We start from the raw sequence: 23430 nt of genomic DNA, 5'->3' as shown, positions 1-23430 counted from the left end.
TCTGACAACGGATTCATATCCAGAATATATGAAGGACTCTTACACTCCACACACACAGACACATACACACACACACACACACACACACACACACACAGAAAAACAACCCAATTAAAACATGGGCAAAGGTCAAAAAAAAAGAGAAATTCTTTGACATAAATTTAATAAAATATGTACATAATCTATGTGAGGAAAACTATAAAGCTCTGGTGAAAGAAATCAGAAAAACTAGATAAATGGAGAGATATGCCATGTCTGTGGATAATAAGACTAAATATGGAAAGATGTCAGTTCTTCCCAACTTGATCTTTAGATTCAATGCAATCCCAATCAAAATCCCAGCAAGTTATTTTGTGTATATTGACAAACTGATTCTAAAGTTTATATGAAGCGGCAAAAAGACCAGAGTAGCCAACACAATTTTAAAGGAGAAGAACAAAATCAGAGGACTGACTCTACCTGATTTCAAGACTTACTGTAAAGCTACAGTAATCAAGGCAGTGTGATATTGGTGAACGAATAGATAAATAGATCAGTGGAATAGAATAGATAGTCCAGAAATAGACCCAGATAAATATGTATAGTCAACTGATCTTTGACAAAGGAGCAAAGGCAAAACAATGGAGAAAAGATTGTCTTTTCAACGAATGGTGCTGGAACAACTGGATATCCACATGCAAAAAATAAAAAATAAATAGAATAATCTAGATACTGAACTTATACACTTTACGAAAATTAACTCAAAATAGATCATAGACCTAAACATAAAACGCAAAACTATAAAATTCCTAGGGGATAATATAGAAGAAAACCTAGATGACTTTTGGTATGATGAAGGCTCTTTAGATAAAACACCAAAGGCATGATCCATGAAATAAATCCATAAGCTGGACTTCATTAAAATTAAAAACTTTTGCTGAGCAAAAGACACTGTCAAAGGGATGAGAAGGCAAGCCACAGAGTTGGAGAAATTATTTACAAAATACATATCTGATATAGGACTGTTGTTCAAAATATAAAAGAACTCTTAAAACAAAAAGGAACAATAAGAACAATAAGAAAACAAACAACCCAGTTAGGAAACGGGTGAAAAATCTGAACGGACACCTCACCAAAGAAGATCTATGGATGGCAAATAAGCATATGAAAAAATGTTCCACATCTTATGTCATTAGGAAACTGTAAATAAAAGCAATAATGAGATACCACCACATGCCTATTAGAATGGCAAAATTCCAAAATACTTACAATACCAAACGCTGGTGAGGATGCGGCACAACAGGAAATCTCATTCATTGCTGGCAGGGGTGCAAACTGGTATAGCCACTTTGGAAGACAGTATTTGGTGGTTTCTTACAAAACGTATTCTTATAACATGATCCAGCAATCACGCTCCTCAGTATTTACCCAAGTGAGTTGAAACTTATGTTCACGCAGAACACATGGAGGAAACTTAGTTGCATATTGCTAAAGGAAAGAAGCCAATCTGAAAATTCTATACAGTACGCTGTATGATTCCTACTATATGACATTCTGAAAAAGGCAAAACTATGGAGAGGGTTAAAAATGTCAGCGGTTGCCAAGGGTTAGTGGGGAGGTAAGGATGAATAGGAGGAGCAGGGAGGATATTTAAGGCAGTGAAACTGTCATGTAAGAGACTATAATGGTGTCTATGTCATTATATATTTGTCAAAACTCAAAGAATGTACAACACCTAAAAGTGACCCCTAGTGTAAACTCTGGACTTTGGTTGATAATTATGTGTCAATGTCAGTTCATCTTTTGTAACAAATGCACCACTCTGGTGGGGGATGTTGATGATGGGGGAGGCTGTGCATGTGTGGGGCAGGGGGTATATGAGAAATCTCTGTACCTTCCACTCAATGTTGCTGTGAACCTTAAACTTAAAAAAAAAAAAAAAAAAGGCTATTAAGAAAATAAGAACACCTGTATCTGAGTGGTAAGAAAATGACCATGTTCATTTTTGTGACAGCTAACATATATTGAGTGCTACTGTGTGCCAGGCATTGGGCTAAGTGCTTTACATGTATTACTTCATTGAATTCTCACGTTAAATCTTGCGTTTTTCCAACTTTGCAAAATTTCTACAACAAATATATTACTTCTCTACCCAGAAAATTTTATTTGTAAATATATATGTACATAATAGATCCTATTAAGGTGAAGGTCTTCAGGTTGGTGAAGATTCTAGGAACTACTTACTGTGAAATTTTGTTCAAAGGATTGAGGATATTTTACTTGGAAATGGGGGCTTAGAGTGAGTGATGATGGCTATCTTCACATATTTGAAAGACAGTCAGTTGGAAAAGGAATTGGACACTGTCTTCATCGCTTCAAAAAGTGAACTAGAGTGAAAATCCTAGGAAAGTAATTTTGGCCTTAACATACGGATGCTCTTCCAAACAATTCTATCCAAAAAAGTAATTCATCTAATCAGTGAATATATATGGATTTGTGCATCTAGAAGTTTGGAAGAGTAGGAGTCCGAGGTCATTTTCAACTCTGAAATTCTGTCTTTATTTATATTTAATGCAGATTAATCAGAGAGAAGAGCCAAGGTCTACCTTTTCTGTTTTGTTTTGTTTTTCAAAGAGGATGCAATTCTGTGTCAGCCTTGGAAAAAAAAATGTGGTATCTGGGTGAGCAAACAATAATTGTGAAACTTACAAGTTGCTTCGATGCAATTTTAACATTGTTATCAGGAAACAAAAGGGCACAAAAAGCACAAGGAAAAAGGCCTATTTATGTAGCATTTAGAAAGATGACAGAACGCAAAACTGATTTATATCTTATTCATTCCCTCCCTCAGGTTGGTGCACACACCCCAGCCCCTCCCCCACCCTCACCCCGCCGCCCTTCTTCCTTCAGTTTTTCCCACTTCCCTTATTATAATTGTTTTTACATTATTGGCATTCTCTTGCCATGAGACTCAACTCTATCCGTACGGGTGGCACCCATAAGCCACGGCTCTGAACCGCTTTATTTTGTAAAGCAGAGACCTCTACCGGGGTTAAGTTTGTTGAGCAACAGATCTACCCAAGATTCTGTTTCACATTCAACCTTTTACTGTACGATACTGTAGGATGCCACCCACTCCTGTGTCACAGGCTCTCACACAATAGGAGTCCTTGAAGCCCTCAGCCCCCAGGTCTGGTGGCTGGGAAACCTGGCAAAGCCACGGCCCGCTCAGGGCACTTTCCCCCGCGAGCGCGGGGCGGGGCCGGGGAGCCAGCCATCGGGTGCCTGCGCCCACCCAGCGCAACGCCCCAGGACCCTCCCTCGAGGGGCTTCTCGACCTTTCCTCAGCCGGAGTAGGGGGGCTCCATCAGCTCAGTATTCCCCACCCACAGTTTGCTTCTCTATCAGTTTCTTCCCGGCCGTCGCTGCCCTGCCACCCTTAGCTTCAGCATCAGCCCCCTGCCCACTCCGACCCCCAAGGAGGCCACCGCCCCGGCCGTGACCCCGAGGAGCCCCTCCCCCCGGGACTCCTACGGACCGTCTCCTGCGCTCGGTCCCCAGAGGGTCTTCACTCCCTCCGGGGCACCGGGGCGGAGGGCAGGGGGAGTGCCCGGGAAGGGGAGTGCGTGGGGGACGGGGAAGGGCGCGGGGTCAGGCGGGAGGGGAGGAGAGGAGGCCAGACACGGGCTCTCGGTTTCCCGGGGTCTGATTGGAGGTTGGCGCGATGAGTCGGAGCTGGGGGCGCGCCCATCTCCGCTGGCTCCTGCCAGAGCCGCCGGCTCGGCCCCTCCCCGGAGCCGCTTTGTCCCGGGTGACGGCCGCTGAGGTTGCGGCGAGGAGCGGGCGGGAGGCAGAGACCCGCGGACCCACGGAGCCGGAGCCGGAGCCCGGGAGACGGGGCGCGCCGCGCACGGCCCCACGCCCAGGCCCGCGGGCACCGCGCCCGTCCCCGCGCGCTCTCGGCCCGGCCGCCAGGTGAGCAGCCGCGCCACGCCAGCAGTGGCCGGCTCCGCCGACCGGCCGACCGCCCAGCCGTCGCCTCCGCCTCCACCGACGCATCGCGGACGACCAGCAGGTCGGTTATGTAACGGCGCCGGCCCGCTCGCCCCGGCACCCTGTCCTGTCCTGTCCTGTCCTGCCGGGGCTGCGCGCGGCCCCCGGGCCGGGTCGGGGACCGCGGCGGGGGGCGGCCGAGAGCGGGCGGGGTAAGGGGCTGGGCCGGGGGCGGTGGCCGTGGCGGCGGGTGGTCTCCAGATCCAGTTCTCAGCTCCCGCGGCGGCCGTGGGGACCGAGGTCCCTTGACCCCCTCTAGAGGGCGCGGGTCTCAAGGAGCCCCTTCCCCACTCCTAGTGGCCCACCGGTTCGTCTTTCTAGTAGTAGCAGCAGCAGCAGGTGCATAAGTGGAGGAGCGGGAATGACGCCTGTGGTCCCCGGGATTGAGATTTGGAGAGGGGATTAGGGGAGGTGGTCTGAACGCAGAGAGCGGACGGGAAATCGGAGCCTCTTTTCCCAGTGCTTTAAGGAAAGTGCTGGGGAGGGGAAGGTGCTTTGAGACGCAGCGGGCTGGGAATTGTCCTGCCTGGGATTAGCGGGCTTGGGTCATCTAAAAATAACTTCAAGTTTGAAAAGTGAAATAGAAGGAAGCGCAGTGTGCCGAGTTCCTCCTGCCTGTGGGATGCTTCTCTCTAGAAGTCACTAGAGGGAACAGGCAAATCCCAGCCACCTGATCCCTGGGCTGCCTCCTGGTTTCACTGGTTTCCAGGGTGTCTCCGTTTGACTTTCAGTTAATGATTTATTCTCCAAGGCACTGCTGTCTTTCTCTTATCCCAAAATGAATTATAGCAGAGTGCATGCTTTGAATCTTTCCTATTTAGTACATTAAGATAGAAGTGTTCAGTGGACATCTAATGAGTCTGCTGCCTACGCTTTTTTTTTTTTTTTTTGAAGTATCCTTTCAGTACAAACAAAAGTTTCTGAGCTCCCTTTAACCTGTGTCCCACAACTGGAGATGAAAGATGCTAGAGCATTCCAGTCCATCCTTCTCTCTTCCCTAAGCCAGAATCCCACTTGTCATACGGAGGGGAGGCTTTAGGAAAAGTAGGACATTTTAAATAACGCAGCTCAACTTTCACACATGTTACATCCACACAAAACACAGGGCAAGTGTATCACAGGCACAGGGCAACACTTGCTAACTGGCCCACTCCATTCCAGGAACACTATGAAGTAAGAAAAGCCTAGAAGCTAGAAAGGATCAAGAAGCAGATAAGCATCGACTGTGGAACAAGGCAGGGGCGTGAACATTTGGCTGCTTTTCAGTCTCCCATTGATTTTCTTTAGCCTTAGAGCTATTATCTTAAGTACAACCAGTCACTGCGTTGAGTTAGTCTAAAATGTGAGTCGCTCTTTGCTTTCAAATCCACTGCAAATCGAAGCAGCGTTTACTGAGCACCTACTACTTGAGTCCAGTTCGTAGAATTTTATGAGGGGATGTGTCCTCAACTAAAGCTGCAGGATTCCAAGAGCTTTCCAAATGCCTTGTTTGCAGCTCCTGCAGAACCCAACGAAATTAGGGAGGATGTGGCTCTCTCTCTCCAGTGATGAACAGTTAACAGGCATAAGTGGGAACTTGAGAGCTTTGTCATTTGCAAGTACGCATCACACTCTTTTAAAAACTACTTGCATAATCGTTTGCAGTTAGTCATGTATGTTATAGAAATTAGCTTTATTGAGATCAACTTTGCTAGTCGCTGTGGTCTCATTTTCCCATTCCTGTTATTTTCTGTACCATCCACTCAGTTTACTCAGCAGTTAATTTAAGTACCTACTGTGTGCTATGTAGTCCCTGTGCCAGAGGCTACAAGAATGAGGCCCATGTTGTTCAGAAATCAATCTAGCAGAAAAGGATAAGAAAATTAAGTGGTAATGCTCAGCATGATGCGTGTTTAGTGGTGATAGGAACAAGCTCAGTGGGAGCCCAGGGAAGGAAGGGTGCAGGGAACCTGGAAGAGCTTGCAGAGAAGTTCATGTTCAGACTGGATCTCTATAGAGAAGCAGCTAGGTGTTCCACGTTGAAGGAAAGGTCACATTCAAAGAACTTGTAGGTGTTCTGCAGTGAGGAGGTGGCAGGAGAGTTTGGGAGGGGGGTGTTTCAGTGAGCCTGGGCTATGAATATACCTTGCAGAGGAGGAGAAGCCGTGCAGCCTGTATGGGAGAAATGATCTGATCTAATTCATCCTGCAAAAGTGACTTTGGAGGCGGTGAGTAGGTGGGGTTGCAAAGAAGAATGAGCTCAGATTTTAGACCACTAAGGCGGTCCAGACCAAAAAAAAATAAGTACAATTAATTGTGCCTGAACCAGGTAGAATGGGGAAAGAGAAGAGAGATCTACAGAAAACCATTTCAGAGGGAGAATCAGTGGCTCTAGGTCACGAAGTGGTTGGTAGTGTGGAAGGAGAAGCTTAAGATGTTTAGACGGATGGTCAGGCTTTGTACTGAGATAGGAAGGCAAGGAGAATGATTAGGTTTAAGAAAGATGGGGACTTTTAACTGAAACTTTTCCTCTAAGATCAGGAACAAGACAAGGATGCCCACTCTTGCCACTTTTCCTTAGTATAGTACTGGGAAGTCCTAGCCAGAGCATTTAGGCAAGAAAAAAAAAGGCATTCAAATCAGAAAGGAAGAAGTAAAACTGTCTCTATTTGCTAATGGCATGGTATTATACATAGAAAATCCTAAAGACTCTACTAAATGACCATTAGGACCAATAAACAAATTCAGTAAAATTGCAGGATATAAAATCAATGCACAAACATCATTTACATTTCTATACACTAAAATAGCGAACTATCAGAAAGAGAAATTAAGAAAGCAATCCCATTTGTAACTGCATCCTAAAGAATAAAATACCTAAGAATAAATTTAATCAAGGGAGTGAAAGACTTGTTTCCTGAAAACTATGACAATAATGAAAGAAACTGAAGAAGACACAAATAAGTGTTGGTGAGGATGTGGAGAAAGGGATCCCTCCTACACTCTTGGTGGGAATGTAAACTGGTGCAGCCACTATGGAAAACGGTATGGAGGTTCCTCAAAAAATTAAAAATAGAACTACCACATGATCCAGCAATCCCACTTTTGGGTATTCATCCAAACAAAATGAAGATACTAACTTGAAAAGATATGTGCACCTCCATGTGCATCACAGCATTTTTTATACGAGCCACGTTATGGAAACAGCTTAAATGGCCATTGATGGATGAGTGGATAAGGAAAATCTGGTATATATGTATATACAATGGAATATTATTCAGCCATAAAAAGGAGACCCTGCCATTTGCAACAACATGGGTGGACCTTGATGGCATTGTGCTAAGTGAATAAGTCAGAGAAAGATAAGTATTGTGTGATCTCACTTATATGTAGAGTCTAAAAAAACCGAACTCATAAATACAGAGAATAGATTGTTGTTGCCAGAGGCGAGGGGCGGAGGATGGGCAAAATGGGTGAAGGTGGTCAAAAGGTACAAACTTCCAGTTATAAGATACATATGTTCTGGGGGTATAATGTACAGCATGGTGACTATAGTTAACAATACTGTATTGTATATTTGAAAGTTGCTAAGAGAGTAGATCTTAAAAGTTCTCATTATAAGGAAAAAAATTTGTAACTATGTAAGATGGTAGATGTCAACTAAACTTATTATGATGATCATTTCACAATATATACATATACCAAATTGTTATATACCTAAAACTAATACAGTGTTTTATGTTAATTATATCTCAGTAAAACTGGGCAGGGGGTGGGGAGTGGAGAAAGGAAGTACGGTTGATGCTTGAACAACAGGGTTTGAACTGTGATTAGAGATCACAATGTATGGAATCAAAAGACCTGGGGTTTGAGTCCTGATTCTCTCCAAACTGTTTCAGCTTCCTGCCCTTGGGCGAGTCATTTACCAATTCTTTTGTTTTCGAGGCAGAGATAGCAAGACTCAGATTTTCCTCTTGGAAGAGGGTATGTGTAGCGCCCTTAACCCCCGAATTGTACAAGGGTCAACTATAAAATGAGAAAGAGTTGTTTTGAGAAAGATGGGGAATTTTGACTTTGAACATCCAAATAAAAATACTTTGTAGGCACTTTTATTTTCAAAGGTAATTTCTTCATTCCTGGTGCTAACTTCCATTCATCTGACTCACCTTCATTCCTGAGACTGTCTAGTGCTGCCTTTGGAGAAGAAGGAGATGATTTGATAGCAGGAAGTTGTTGCTGCCTTCTTCCCCCAGAGTGAAAGTATTAACTGTCAATTATCTGAACTAGTAGTAGTAATAATGGTAATAATTCAAACGATAACAACAATATGTAACATTTATTCAGTGCTTACTTTATGCCAAGCATAAAGAAGGTGGAGCTCTACACAGATTATCATGTTTGATCCTCATGATAACCTTATGAGGCGGACACTATTGTTATTCTCATATGATGGATAAGGAACCCAAGGCAAAGAGAGGGTACCTTATCTAGGTCACACAGTAAGAAGGGCACCCAGGGTTCAAGCTCAGGCAGTCTGGCCAACACTCTGAATAGCCAGTGTGAATTAATAACCTTGAAATCATTCCTGTTTAGCCTAGAATGTGTATTTTTACCCTGTGTTTGAATGTTTGTAGCCGATGCCATAAAAGAGAATGGGAGTGAGTGAGAAGTTCTGGCTCTCATCCGGGCCCTGCACTTGATTTGTTGGGTGACCTCTGCAAAATCCCATCCCCTCTCAGGCTTTAGTTATTTTAAATCTGCATATTCATGGGGGAAGAGGTTGACTAGATGATCTCTAAAGAGTCTGGGCATTCTGAAGTCCTGCCATCCTGTCTCAAATTTTACTACTCGAGCCATAGATTTGGGTTAAAATCATGCCTGCCTGGTCCCTTTCAGAATAGGAATGGGACCTGTTCCTATTCTAAGAGGGTGAACTCAAGTGGTGGCCTGTCCTTAACAGCTTGATGGTAACTGGTCCATAGTGCCAGAGCTGATGGGGGTGCCTAAGGTTGGGGGAGCCCAGTTCAGGCAGGGGAAACCCAGACGGCACCGCAGTGGAGGAATCTCTGTAATCACTGTCTAGTATCTGTATTTTAGACACTTAAATTAAGTGTCACTTAAATTCTATGAGACTTAGTTTCCTTATCTCTGGATAATGGGGGTGATGAATACATGTGTTGTAAGGTTGTTTGTTGTAAGGATCAAAACAGATTACATAGAGCACGCACTGCACACGAGTCTGCCCCACTGAAGATGCTCAGTGAGTGTGTGGGGGTCCTCACCCCTCGCCACCCAGGATAACAGACATGCAGAAAAGGGAGGTAGAGTATTTCCAAAGATAAACCCCTCCTACTTCAGTTATGCTAAGGACCACCCTTTAGTGATCATCATTTCTCTCTCTCTCTCTTAGAAAGTAGTATATATTGGGAATATGAAAACACACAGCCCATTAAATACCTTTCAAAACACGCATCTCAAGTATTCATTGATAAAGTACCCTCTTAGATATGAAAAAGTGTCAACATTCCACAACACAAAGTTTTACACTCTTCTTTTGTCAGATAAATAGGCCAAGATTGCTGTAAAGAAATAGTATTGCTTAGGGTTGGCGGTCCTGGATTCCCCGATTATAGCACCAAATGTAAAGGAGACCGAGTGACTTCCTACTCTGCGTGTGCCTGCACATGCTGTGCTTCTAACTTGGAGAACTTTCTGCCTTTGCCTATAAAGTATTCACTGTCCTGTATCTTTTCTTCTGTATTACCAACTGCCAGGTGTCATGTTGTAGGTAAAATTAATTAATAGAGTTGAGGAGTTTTTCAAAAGGTGGAGCAGACTTAAACTCAGTTGAAGCTGTTTTGAAGTCCCTTAAAACATATGTGTGATTGTGAATGGTACTTTCTAGAAGTTAAAGAGAAATTTCCAAAAATAGCTCAGACTTCCTGCAGTTCAGAATGCCCACAGAAAATGTTTTCTATAGTCAGGATGGGAAGGGACTTATTTTCATATCTGTTTTCCCCATATCCACTCACTTTGAAACAGGGATGAAACATGGGGTTCCTGAGCTTTGGAATGTACGCATAAGAAGATGCTGGCATGGTAGCTGTTGGACAAAAGAATTGTGTAGTTTGAGAGCTATATCCTAGTCTTTATTACCGTTGCCTTAGTTCTTTGTGGGAATCACTGCTTTATTGTCTCATGCGGTTGAGATATGCCTGCTACAAAGTATTATAAGTTCTGTAAGGGCTTGAGCCATGCCTTAATACTCCTCTTACAGTGTTGGGAATAAAGTATAAAAAGTGTGGACTTGGTGTGAAACAGCCTGGCTTCACAGCCTGGCTTCACAGCCTGGCGCTGTCACTTCCCAGCTATGTAACCTTGAGCTTCCCATTGACCTAACAGTCATAGGAGCTGGCATTTGTTGAATGCTGCCCCTGTTCCAAACACGATGCTGAGCAGACTGCATACGATATCTCATTTAATCCTTACAACAACTCCCCCCACACGGGTATTATCACCACTATTTACAGAGGAGCACGCCTCGAGGATGGGGGGTCTGAGCCACTCAGAGCCCAGACTCTTGAGTTGCAGTTTTCCTATCGGTACAATTAGGAAAATAAACCTTGATCTCCCCGCCTTACAGAGTCGTGAGGGTGAAATGCTATGGGTCTTTGAAGATGCACTGAAACACGGAATGTGTTAAGGATGATTGTCATAGTAGGGAGCTCCCAAGAGATCAGATACAGTTGGGTCTGGTATAGCACCAGGTCTGTGAGGGGAAGGAAGTCCGCAATATATGAAATGCTTTTATAGAATGCATTTTTTTCTTAGTTTTTAATTATATTTATTTCTGAATTGAAGTATAGTTGATTTACAATGTGGTGTTAGTTTCAGGTATACTAAAGTGATTCAGTTATACATATATATGTGTCTATCCATATATATTCTTTATCAGATTATTTTCCCATATAGATTATTACAAAATATTGAGTATAGTTCCCTGTGCTATGCAGTAGGTCCTTCTTGTTTATCTATTTTATATATAGTAGTGTGTATATGTTACTCCCGAACTTCTTATTTATCCCTCACCCCTTTCCCCTTTGGAAACCGTAAGTTTGTTTTCTATGTCTGTAAGTCTGTTTCTGTTTTGTACATAAGTTCATTTGTATCTTTTTTTTAGATTCCACATATAAGTGATATCATATGATATTTGTCTTAGAATGCATTAAGAAAACTGTATTTCCTTGCCCTGTTCTTTCGTAGTTTGTGTTATGATGCCTGCTTCTTTCAAGGGTAACTTGCTTGTTCAGTGCCAAGACTCAACCACGCTGGGCCAGGAAGAAGCTGACCAGGCCGTGGAACTGGGTCCTGCTGATGAAGGGGTGTAGAGAGCATGGCTTACAGAGAAGAGATAGCTGCCAGAGGGGTATTTCAGTATAAACAAGGAAAGCAGAAACTCAAAGACAGGGTCAAGGGAGGCATAGGCATGATGTGGAGGGCAGGAAATCATCACCAGGTTTTACATAAAGTGTGAGTGACAGGTGGGAAATGGCATCTGCTCAAGAAGGCTAGAGGTATTTCCTAGTGTCCGCTGCGGTCTGTCCACTCAGCAGGAAAAACAGGGACCCTCTGCCCTGATCTTTAAAAATATTTTCTTTTTCTCAGACATATGTGCTTTCTGTAAAATTTTTGGAAGACATAGAATAGTATAACAAAAGAAAATTAAAAGCACGCATATTACCATGAGCAAATGATAATTACTACTCATATTTTGGTGTATTTCCTTTCAGTCTTTTTGATATGCATATTTTTGTGAAAGCAGGATCATACCGAGCATCCTGTGCATTTCATCAAACATTTTAAATAACTTTTCATGTCAACAGTCTTTATGAGCATCGTTTTCAGCAGCCACACAGAATTCCCATGGATGATATTGCCAAATTCATTTATCTTCTCCCCTGTAACACTTAGATGGTTACCAATTATCCAGAATATCAAAAATAATACTTTGATGAACATCTTTGATTGTCATTTTCTCTATATTTTGGATCGTTTGCTCAGGCTAGATGGTTAGAAGTGGAATTATTGGCTCAAATAGGTGGACCTTCTTAAGGCTTTCTCTGTATTTTTTTTTTTAATTTTTATTTTATGATTTATTTATTTATTTATGGCTGTGTTGGGTCTTCATTTCTGTGCGAGGGCTTTCTCTAGTTGCGGCAAGCGGGGGCCACTCCTCATCGCGGTGCGCGGGCCTCTCACTATCGCGGCCTCTCTTGTTGCGGAGCACAGGCTCCAGACGCGCAGGCTCAGTAGTTGTGGCTCACGGGCCCAGTTGCTCTGCGGCATGTGGGATCTTCCCAGACCAGGGCTCGAACCCGTGTCCCCTGCATTGGCAGACAGATTCTCAACCACTGCGCCACCAGGGAAGCCCAAGGCTTTCTCTGTATTTTGACATTGCTTTTAATTGTTTTTCCAGGAGGTTGTACTAATTAACGGTCCCACAGGCAATGCATGAGAATTTAGTTCTCACCTCTGCCCCGCTTGTAAGCACTCTTTATGTAAGGGGTGGCTGGTATTCACGCTTTTCAAAGATGACCCCGACTGCTTACCCAGCACTTCAAGGAAGCTGGGCTTTCTCTGTGGCAGTTGAGGATGGGTGGGTCAGCGTCTGGTAGATTTCACATGCTTGAGTGTTTGCAGGAGAGTTGACTTGGGTGGATTAGCTTCTTTCCTGGTGGTTCTGTTATCAGAGACCTGGCATATGGATGTGTGTAACCCGAGCTAGTAAAGCTGACTTAAACTAAATAGAATGAAACAACCTCTGCTTAAGTGAGAAATAGTGCCCCCTGCCTTTCAAATCCTGAAAGATTAACAGCAAATATGCATGCTTATTTGCATTAGTTCTATTGTTGCTTTCCTTGGTTTTGACTGGTTCCCCTTCCACTGACGGCAGAGCCTTTGGGGCAAGCTGCAGACAGGTATGTCTCTTTTTTCACCTTCCATGAAATGAGATATGACGCAGAGTAAATCATTTTGAAGAAATAACTAGAATAATCAATTGGAATCTTCTTAAAAGTCACTTAAATGGTCATTATTCTAGGATTTTAATTTAATGACTAATCAAATTCGTCTTTCCCCAGAAAGCCTCTGCATTCATTCTTAGGCTACCATCAACTATGTCGATTATATTGACCAATTTATTGAGGTAAACAGCCAATGTGAATTATTTTCCCCCATAAAATTATCTGAAATACAGGCTAAATTAATATAATTTATTTTTATTTTGACTTCTGTAGCTAATTAAAGATAAAAGCCAAGTGATGGGGTCTGGCCAAGTGTTTTGTATAAACAAAGTACAATTTATACTTCTCTTTTGAGGTTTAATCCTTTGTACAGAAATAAATTATTTATTTGGTTACAGGTATCATCATATGAATTTTGAAATGGAGGACGGTAAATACAGATAAATTAATGGTAGTTCAAACAAAATTTTATTTGTCTAAAAGCAAAGTCTCAGCCTTGACAAGGCAAGTGAAAGCAAAGTACTAATTCATGAATATGTTAATTTTTTCCTGCTGTGGGCATTAATGATATTCATTTGATCTTTTCTGATGTACAAACAACCATTTATAAAAAGGTTAAATTTTGGTCAGGGAGGATATTCAGCAACTGACATATCATAAATGTGTTTAGTCGGTATCCTTTATTTTCTTATTTTTCTGTCTCTTGGTGATTTCTGTTCCACACACAGCTGTTGTTTAGTATTAAACTTCAGAATTTGACAAGGTGACATTTAGGTGAAGCTCTGAATTGAAATATTTGCTTGGTCAGATTTTCAAGGCATACCTTCTGACCTTGTGTCCAAGTGCCACAGCTCACGTGGGGATTTTTTTTTTTAATTGAAGTATAGTTGATTTACAATGCTGTGTTAGTTTCAGGTGTACAGCAAAGTGATTCAGTTATACGTACACATATATATGTATATGTATTCTTTTTCAGATTCTTTTTCATTATAGGTTATTACAAGATATTGAATATAGTTCCCTGTGCTATGCAGTAGGTCCTTGTTGTTTATCTATTTTATCTATAATAGTGTGTATCCGTGGAGATTCTTGGCTTACAAGCTGGACCTTGGTTTGGTTCTGCCTCTTGAGATATCACGGATGGGGAGAGGGGATCTCCTTCTCGTTCTGGTTCACAATCACACTGAGAGGTCCGGTATCATTCTGCAAGGTCCAGAAGGTTTTTGCAACCCCCAAAGATGTGCAGACTGATTTGGAAAGGTTGTGCCGGGTGGAGGTGAGATAAATGTTAAACCCAAAAAGCCCCTAGATCCAAATTACTTTGACTCCAGCCCACAACCACTTTTTGAGGCTTGCTATGAAGCTGGAAACTTAGGACATTAAGACATTTAGGACGGCTCTAGGTGGGCTCAGTTACGTGCTAGCAAAGTCATTAACAGCTTACAAGGGGGACAGGCCACAGCGGCCCTGTGGGAGGACCCAGCTGCATGGTTTTTCCTGTGAGGCTCTGCTCCTTCAAGCTCATTTTTATTAACCTAAACAGTTCCCTGGAGGCCACAGGGACAAGCCCTGGAGGAAATGACCCTGTATTATTCATGACATGGCCTTCACGCTCTCCACCTGTGGGAATCTCCACGTGGAGTGGTTCCTCGTGAGTCTTCTAGTTTTATTCTTTAAAAATTGCTTTTAAAATCTCATATTTAACGATTCTTATCACAAGGACTTTGTCTGGAGTGAGAAGGACCAAACATATACCATGTTTTCAGTACTTCTTCTCACCTTTAATTTAACCTCTTCCTCCCAGATCAACCATGACGAGGTCCTCACGACCATACCTGGCTATTGTCTTACAATTCAAGCCAACGTGTGATACCCTGTGAAGGTTATTTTATCTGAACGAAATCAGAAGTACCTTAGTGGATATGCAGTCCTAGGGCTTTTTGTGGCGGTATAAATTTCGAGGACATATCTTTACAGGAAGGAAAATCCAAGAATGACAAAGGTTAGAGATGTTTACCTAACTGGTATTTGGGGCTGTTTTCAGTGTATCTGGAGGCCTGACGTGGTGGATTTCCCAAAAGATCATGACAGCAGCCTTCCTGCTTTGCCCCCCATCCACCAGGAGCTCTCTTTGAATTACTCCATTTCCAGAGGAGTGACTCCAGATCGTGGCGGAATCCTAGCTCTGACTCAGTTTGGGAACTTTCCCTTTAGAATCTGTCCCTAAATTCTTCTCAGACACCCTCATTTCATTGACCCGAAGGCTTTGAAAAACTAAAATAATACTTCTTCCTTCCAAAAGAATGGAAAAACAGACAAAGATAGAGATATTCTTCCTCCTGCAAAAAAAGAGGAGTGATGTTCAGACAGGAGAACATAAACACTTAGCTAAAGGATAATATTTTTAATATGAAAAAAAAAAAGAACCTAGTAGTTATTTGAGGTCATCCAGAGAGATGTAAGAACATCTAGTAGAAATGGTTCATTATCTGGTTTGGTGAGAGATCATCTCTGAGATAATGGTTTTCTTTGCCAGATGATTTTTATTCAGTTTTAATTATTCCTTTTTTGATCAGGCCAGCCCTTTTAGTGATTTTCCAAACTATCAGTGAAATGATGTCTCTTGTTGCTTTTGGGCTTCTACTCTTGAGATATTTGTACGCAGCCTTTATGGTATCCTAGTTATTGCTGCAATAAACCATTCTTATACTCTTTTCTCACCCTAGGATTGACGATGGTTTATTTTTAAGACAATATGCTAATAGCATGAAGAATTTATTCTTCTTAGATTGTAGAGTTTCTGTCAGTCCTGTTGTCAATCATGTCAATGTAAAGGCTGCCAAATATACACATTTCTTTTCCTAATTGCCAATTGACTTTTTTATGGCTACTTATTAGAGAACCCCAGGAGACCAATAGTAATCATTAAGCCATGACTGCTAGACCCCAGATATTATTTCTTCAGCTTCGTTTTCAAATAAATGATGAACCGTCAGGTTGTTTATAAATAAATCAAACGTCCCTGTAATAAATACCAAACTAAAAAGCAGTTGCATACAATTTACAGATATAGGATGCTGTAGAAATTCTAGACATAATAATCATCAGAATGAGGACATTTTTACTAATGAGAACTAATTTACAGCCCATGGCAACTGTATAAAATTATAATTGGGCCATCTCCTATCTCTGCTTCTTGAAGTTCTAGTCTTTTTTCTGCCAGGGAGGAAGACATTTTCCTCTACCTTTCTAGTTTCTTCTGGCAAGTCTAAGAATTAGATGGACATGAGACAGACTAACAGGAGAAAATGAAACAAAAGTTTAATAACATGTGCACCTGTGAGAGACCCAGGAAAACTGAATAACTTGCCAAAGTGGCCGAAACCCTCACCTTCAGCTAAAGACAAAAGAGGGTGTTGGGGGTGATGGTTTGGGACCTCAAAAGGGAGGATGGCAATTCACATGAAGATGGAAAAGCAAACGTTTGCTGGGTCAGGCGGACTCACTGGGACACAGAATGGACTCTGTTCTTTAAGAGTTTCCGCCCCTACACTTAGCCCGTATTCTTTGCAGATATTTCTGGTGACAGTCTATTCCTGTAAGAGGCCCTCTATCTAAATTCTTCAGGCAGTTAGGGAGAAGGTCAAAGTTTCTTCCTGAGTCTTTTGGGCCTTGATTGTTTCTAGCTGGAAATAATCTCCATGCCAAAGAGTCATGGAGTGGCAAGTTTTGTTGCCCTGCACTTCAGGTTCTATCTTTTCCAGGTTTCCTCAATCCCTGAACCCTCAGCAGAGCCATCAGTCTTTTTTTTTTTTTTTTGTATCTGTATTTACGGCACATACATAGTCTAAACTGTATAGCTCATTCACTCATGTATTCATTCATTCATTCGTTCATTTGTTCACCCCTACTATGTACCAGGTGTGGTGCTAGCCTCTGGGGTATAGAAACCAGTAGAACATAGTCCCTGTCTTTAGTGAAGCTTAGAGTCTAAGCTTTCAGCTTTCCTCTTGTTTACCTACCTCTCCTCTGGATGGTAAGTGCCCTGAGGGTGAAGACCATCTTGTGAGCCCCCTGTACTCATCACAAGGGCTTGCATATGGTGGGCACCCGGTCAGTGGTAAGATGAACTGATCACTGGATCCATTCTAAAGAATTCGGAAGGACAAGATTGACGGTTGAACACTTTCAAATGTTTTTAAAGCCTTTCTTCTCCTCCCCCAATTGTTTAACTTTAAAAATAAGTAATTCCACAAGAATCGGGGTTGGCCAAAAAGTTTGTTCGGGTTTTTTGTAAGATGTAAGAAACTCGAATGAAAGTTTGACGCCTTTCACTTTGTCCAAGGGCCCCTTGTTCTCAGAATCCGCTCTAGTGCCACATCCATATTACATATCAAAGCACAAGTGTGATTGGTAGCCTTGTCTGAACTGCCCCCCCGGGCAGTCATAGGAAAGGCTTCCACCTCCGACTCAAATTCTTTTGAAATGCTTCTGTTTTGGTATGCTAGTGCATCCTTCCCTCTTTTTGTGGAACTTGGATGTCAAGTAACTGAGCAGGAATGACTGTGGCTGTTGATTGAGCACCTATGAAGCACCAGCCATTGGGCCAAGCACCTTCCACATGTTATCACACAGTCTTCTCAACATCCCAGTGAGGTAGGTTCCATTTTTATCCCGGTTTATCTAGGCAAGGAGACTGAGGCTCAGGGAAGTTGAGTAACTTGTCTAAGGTGTTACAGGCAAGAAGTGACGGAGCCAGGACTCACCAATGGTCTCTATGCTTCTCTTGCCCACCACTGCTCGTCAGAGTGGGATTCGTAGGGGCATTCATGGGGGAGGGGCATACGACTTCTGAATGATAACATTTAAATTTTGTGGGATTTCTCCAGTGGTAATCTGAAATAATATTAGCACATTCTGGATCATCCAGATGACCAGCTTATAATGAATAATACTGCCACGTGATTTTGGTGCCTGAATTTGTGCTTTTTATTTACAATCCAGTTGGTGCCAATACTACTTCAGTTGCCGTGGGCTTATGGAAATGAACTGGTGGACTTACGATGTAACTTGCCTTCAGCGAAGGCCACGTGATGGTCCAGTAATACTTAATTTTGCTGTGAATGAAGAAATGGGGGAGCAGGGTCCTACTGCAAAGTGGGTGGTGGGAGCATTCTGAATTCTGAACACCTGCCTTACAGTTTTTGATACCAGAATCATAATGAGGATGGAGGATTACATTTAGCAAATCATCATCCTCTGAATAGTAAGTCAGTGTTGTTAGTTTGAATTGGATTGGTTTTAAAATTTCATTTGTATTTTGTTAGAGCATTTAGTTGCAGTTTGATGGTTTTAGGGGAGTTGAAACTGTAAGACTCAGCTTTATGTCTGTACATATTTAAGTATCATTATAGAGAAAACCATTTAAGTCAAAATTGGGAGGGAAGGCAGGGTGATTTTTTTTTCCCTAAAAAAAGTGGTCGTACATTTTTCAAATCTGAGCAAACTAAATGCCTCTGCACTGCATGATGAAAACTTTCCCCACAAAAATATGCTCCTCCACTCACTGGGGGTCTAGCCTGCCCGAGTCTTTCTTTTGGGATAAGGCATTGACATTTCCATTCAACCTGAAAATAGCGTCTGGGAAGATTAAGGTCTGACCTTGGGAGAAACTCTCCATTGCTGTGGTTCTCCTGGGACTGGCCCTGTCAATCAAGGTGCCTTTGGACTCTTTGTCATTCTTGGTCCTGACTCTGATGACTGACAGTTGTGTATGCACATCACCCATGGTTTGTAAGCATTTTCTCATCACCACCATAAAGATTTGTGAACCGGGCTAGGGAGTGGTACCAGCCCCACATAGGTAGAGAAGATAATGACAGTGTAATGGGATTTAAAAGGCTTCTGGTTTGAAAGATCTCTGAGTCTGTCCAAAATGACTACATCAGTTACTGTTTTGGGTGAAGAAAAGGAAAGCCCTGTTAAATGCAGACACTCAGAGAGAAGGTAATATATGACAGTATATTTATCCTTAGTGCTTTAGTATTGTTTCTGACGAATTCCTAGTAAGATTTTGGAGCACTGCAACAGAGGACAGTGAGTTTTGATGCAAAGAGAGGAGAGGATAATTTTATAGCATGTGGGCATGCAGTGCAGCTTGTGGACTAAGGTCTAGGAAGCCTGGAGATAAAGGCTGCATATGAGCAGTACCAGCTTTGAGTAGCCTTGTGTAGCCTTTAAAAGAGGGAGTGTTTTTTCTGTGTACAAGTCACCATCCTCCTCTTATTTAAAATTTTAATAAAGTTTCCCTATTTTAATAAAATGTGTAGAAAAGTGTGTAACACATCAAAGTGCCCAATTAGTGTTTGTTTTTTTTTTGAATTTTATTTTATTATTTTTTATACAGCAGGTTCTTATTAGTTATCTATTTTATACATATTAGTGTATATATGTCAATCCCAATCTAACACTATCATTATTGGCATTCTCTGACATCCCTAATGGTGCAGAGAGAACACTGCTGTGTGAAGATTGGAATCAGAGGAGCTGAGCTTGCGTTCTGGGTTGGCTGTCATTTCCCCATGAGAGACAAGACCTTCCCTGAGCCCCTTTGACCTCAGCTTCCTAGTTTAAATCATTAAGGGGTTGGACAGAATGGTCCCCAAGGTTCCTGCCAGCTCTTTCATCCTTTGTCTCTTCTAGTCTTTGCTACAGATCAGGATAGCATCCGTGATAGCATCCGTAGCATACTTAGAGCCTCATTAATGTGTTTCATTAAGGAGAATGACCACTGGTTACTATTATTATTATTATTTTTTTTTTTTTTTTTTTTTTTTAAATTTTTTTGATGTGGACCTTTTTTTTTTTTTTTTTTTTTTTTTTTTTTTTTTTTTTAATTGACGATCTTGAATCAGATGCGTATGTTTGATTGATTGATTGATTGATTGATTTTGGCTGTGTTGGGTCTTCGTTTCTGTGCGAGGGCCCTCTCCAGTTGTGGCAAGCGGGGGCCACCCCCCATCGCGATGCGCGGGCCTCTCACCGTCGCGGCCTCTCTCGTTGCGGAGCACAGGCTCCAGACGCGCAGGCTCAGCAGCTGTGGCTCACGGGCCCAGCCGCTCCGCGGCACGTGGGATCCTCCCAGGCCAGGGCTCGAACCCGCGCCCCCTGCATTAGCAGGCAGACTCCCAACCACTGCGCCACCTGGGAAGCCCACTATTATTATTTTTTAATGTTCATCTTTAAATGCAGGGCTATTCTTAGACAGGGTCTATGGAAATTCTTTCTTTTGCCATCTCTAATGATAGAGGTATTCAGTAACTTTGGGACATCATTAGGAAGAGGTTGAACCAAAAGTTCATCAAACATTTCCACATGTCTAGGGTTTTATTGTAGGAGCTGTGGCCATTCCTTTCTCCAAGGTTATTTTTTTTTATTTATTTTTTATTTTTTAAAAAAGATACTTGCTCCTGGACCTTGAGGAACTCACAGTCCAGAGTTTGCCTTTTATTTATTTATTTATTTATTTATTTATGGCGGTGTTGGGTCTTCGTTTCTGTGTGAGGGCTTTCTCTAGTTGCGGCGAGTGGGGGCCACTCTTCATCGCGGTGCGCGGGCCTCTCACTATCGTGGCCTCTCTTGTTGCGGAGCACAGGCTCCAGACGCGCAGGCTCAGTAATTGTGGCTCACGGGCCCAGCTGCTCCGCGGCATGTGGGATCTTCCCAGACCAGGGCTCGAACCCGTGTCCCCTGCATTGGCAGGCAGATTCTCAACCACTGCGCCACCAGGGAAGCCCCACCAAGGTTATTTTTAACTGTACTACTTTCTGCAAGGGTCCTTCCATCTTCAGGATGGCTAGACAGATGGATCCTGAATCCCAGCCAAGTCTTCAACTGACTGTGGGGAGAAAAGGAGAGCATTGGTTTTGTAGGAATCTTTAACTTTACCTTATTTTTATACTTTTTCATGGCTCTGGGAGTGTTATCTGGCAAATCTGTTTTCAATAGATAATATTGTATTCATAAGCTCTTACTATTTGCAAGGTGTCCTTTTAAGACTTTTACCCGTAGCATACCGTTTGATGGTCACAGTACCTTCATTCACAGTTGACAGATGGGAAAACTGAGGCACAAAGTGGTTAGATGACTTTGCCAAGGTCACACAGCTGATAAATGGCACGGCTGGGATTCGAAGTCAGGCAGTAATGCTCTAGTGGTTTGAACACTATTTGATACTAGCTTTTGTATGTATTACACACAAATGTTATGGAGTCAGTCGTATCATTTTTAGGAGTTGAGCCTTAAAGCGCTCACCAATAATTTTATCCTAAAGAGGATCAACTAATGCTCAGAGTTTTTGCCCCTGCTTTCCCATTTTTGACTTTTTATGTCTGGTAAATAGACTATTAAGAGCCCATAGAGGCCTCGTATCGTTAAGTTCCAGGGTTGGGGAGGGGAAGGGGAGGATTCTACGAGCGTGGGGATGCTTCTGAGCGCTTCCTGCAGCCACCGCCTTCTTTTGCCTTCTTGCTTTCTTGCCTTCGGTGGCACACAAAGGCCGGCAGTGACCACTTAATCAATAAATAATTACTGAGTGCGTAATTTGGGCCCGGCAAGGAGCATGAGCCAGAGAACCTTCTACCCTCAGGAGTCTTACAGTCTGTGGGGGCTGGCACCGTGCTTTGCGATCCACCGTTGTGTCCACCATGCCTGAGCACCTCGCATGTGACAAGCCCTCAAGAAGTATTATTAGAATTTGGGGCTTGATTAGGTGACTGTTGATAGCATTCTGATTACGTTATTACTCATATTCACTGGGTTGTTTTCTACTTATCAAAACAATGTGTCCTTAGCTTTATGGATCATTTGTTTTACTTTATGGATGCCAAGGTACAAAAATATATTGTTTGGTTGGTTTTCTTCTCATTATTTTGCCCTGGTGAGATGGAGGGAATAATAGATCAAGTTTCAGGAGATCTTCATTTTGGTCCTGATTATGCTATTCTAACTATGAGACCTTGGGCAAGTTATTGAACCTCTCTGAGCCTCAGTTTTCTACTCTGCAAAATGGGAATTAGAATAACTGCCCTGCGATCTCATAAGGTTGTGTGGAGGGTCAAACGGCATAATAGCTTTGGTGACAATAGATGAAAAGCATTATTCTTCTCAGCTTCACCCACCAGCGCTTTCCCATTATATACTCTCTGTTCACTTAGCCCATCTTCATGTTGCTTCTTTTTCAAACTTTGAAAAGGAGTTCATGAGAACATCTGTTAGACAAACACTGAAAAGAGAAAAGAGAAAGAAGACCCTTTTTGGTGACTCATGACATCCCCGTTTGACTCTGAAAGCCATGACAGCAGACACTGTGGTTGTTCATTTTGCTTTGTTTTGTTCAGCACATGGTAGACCCTCTATATTTCTTTGCTGAATGAATAAGCATAACTCCTGTTGTCCAGTATTAGCTCATGGAATCAAGTAGCTATTCTGCTGTGCACAGGAGCAGAGGCAACAGTCAGATGCCGGAGGGTCTAGCATTTCAACTACTCTCTTTTCATGTCATTACAGAAGCCAGAATGGAGGCAGGGAAGTGATTAAGGCAAAATAAATTTGAAGTTGCAATAACTAAAGCATGTCTGAATTACAGTTGTTCTGCCTGTTTGAAGAAATGTCATCTGGTGGATGACACCAGGGAAGTGAGGGGAGGACCAGCTAATCAGCGACCTGCTCTCATCTCCTTTCAAAAGAAAGCACTCACACCCCACCTGACCCCACCCCAGTGGACTCAACCATTCACTGCCTGCCTCAAGTTAAAAATAAGCCACTCATCTTTATTGTTAAGAAATTAATCAGCCTGGGCAGAACATGGCTTTTCAAGGACAGAAGCATGCTCAAATGAGTATTTTTGGAAACGGGCACAGAGACGCATCTATGGTGTTCTGTCCACGCTTACCCTTGACTTCTGCCATATAAGCTGTGGGAGGTAACACGCAGTGGTTACAGGGTTTCTCCCCTACTTAACGAATAGAGTCCTGAGAAAGCATCCTCGGTCATGTGCAGAATGCCCTCTCCTCTGGCCTGGTTTCCGGGTGACCAGGTATGAACAGGTGGTTCCTGAGTCCCCTGTAAGATGTGTGCCAGGTGCTAGGGATGAAATGTGGACCCGAACCGCGTTCCCTCCGTGGTCAGATGGGGCCGCTCACTGTTGGAAGATGGACTAAAGCAGAGGTAAAAGAAATATTTAGAATGAACCTGCTTGGAACCTGCTTGGAAGTTAATGATGCTCAGTGTGAGGGGCCAGGGGCTAAGGTCAAGAGCAGCACTGTGTCCCCAGGCAGCTTTTGAGGTTACTCATCTCCGAATGAGATGGATGCTTGGCAGGACTTTCTGAGGATTT

At 42.7% G+C, this 23430-nt stretch overlaps 1 protein-coding gene across 1 annotated transcript in view; it reads left to right on the top strand.

The window, feature by feature from the left end:
- Positions 1-3754: 3754 nt before the first annotated feature.
- The window catches only part of RCAN2 (regulator of calcineurin 2), a 268038-nt gene continuing 248362 nt past the window's right edge, over positions 3755-23430 (top strand). The window contains exon 1 of the mRNA XM_057555061.1: positions 3755-4054. The gene's annotated coding sequence lies outside the window, so the exon portion shown is untranslated. The remainder of the gene's footprint in view (positions 4055-23430) is intronic.

The sequence above is a fragment of the Balaenoptera acutorostrata genome, chromosome 10 (assembly GCF_949987535.1).
Source record: "Balaenoptera acutorostrata chromosome 10, mBalAcu1.1, whole genome shotgun sequence".
Classification (NCBI taxonomy): Eukaryota; Metazoa; Chordata; class Mammalia; order Artiodactyla; family Balaenopteridae; genus Balaenoptera; species Balaenoptera acutorostrata.
This window is presented reverse-complemented; position numbering and strand designations above follow the sequence as displayed.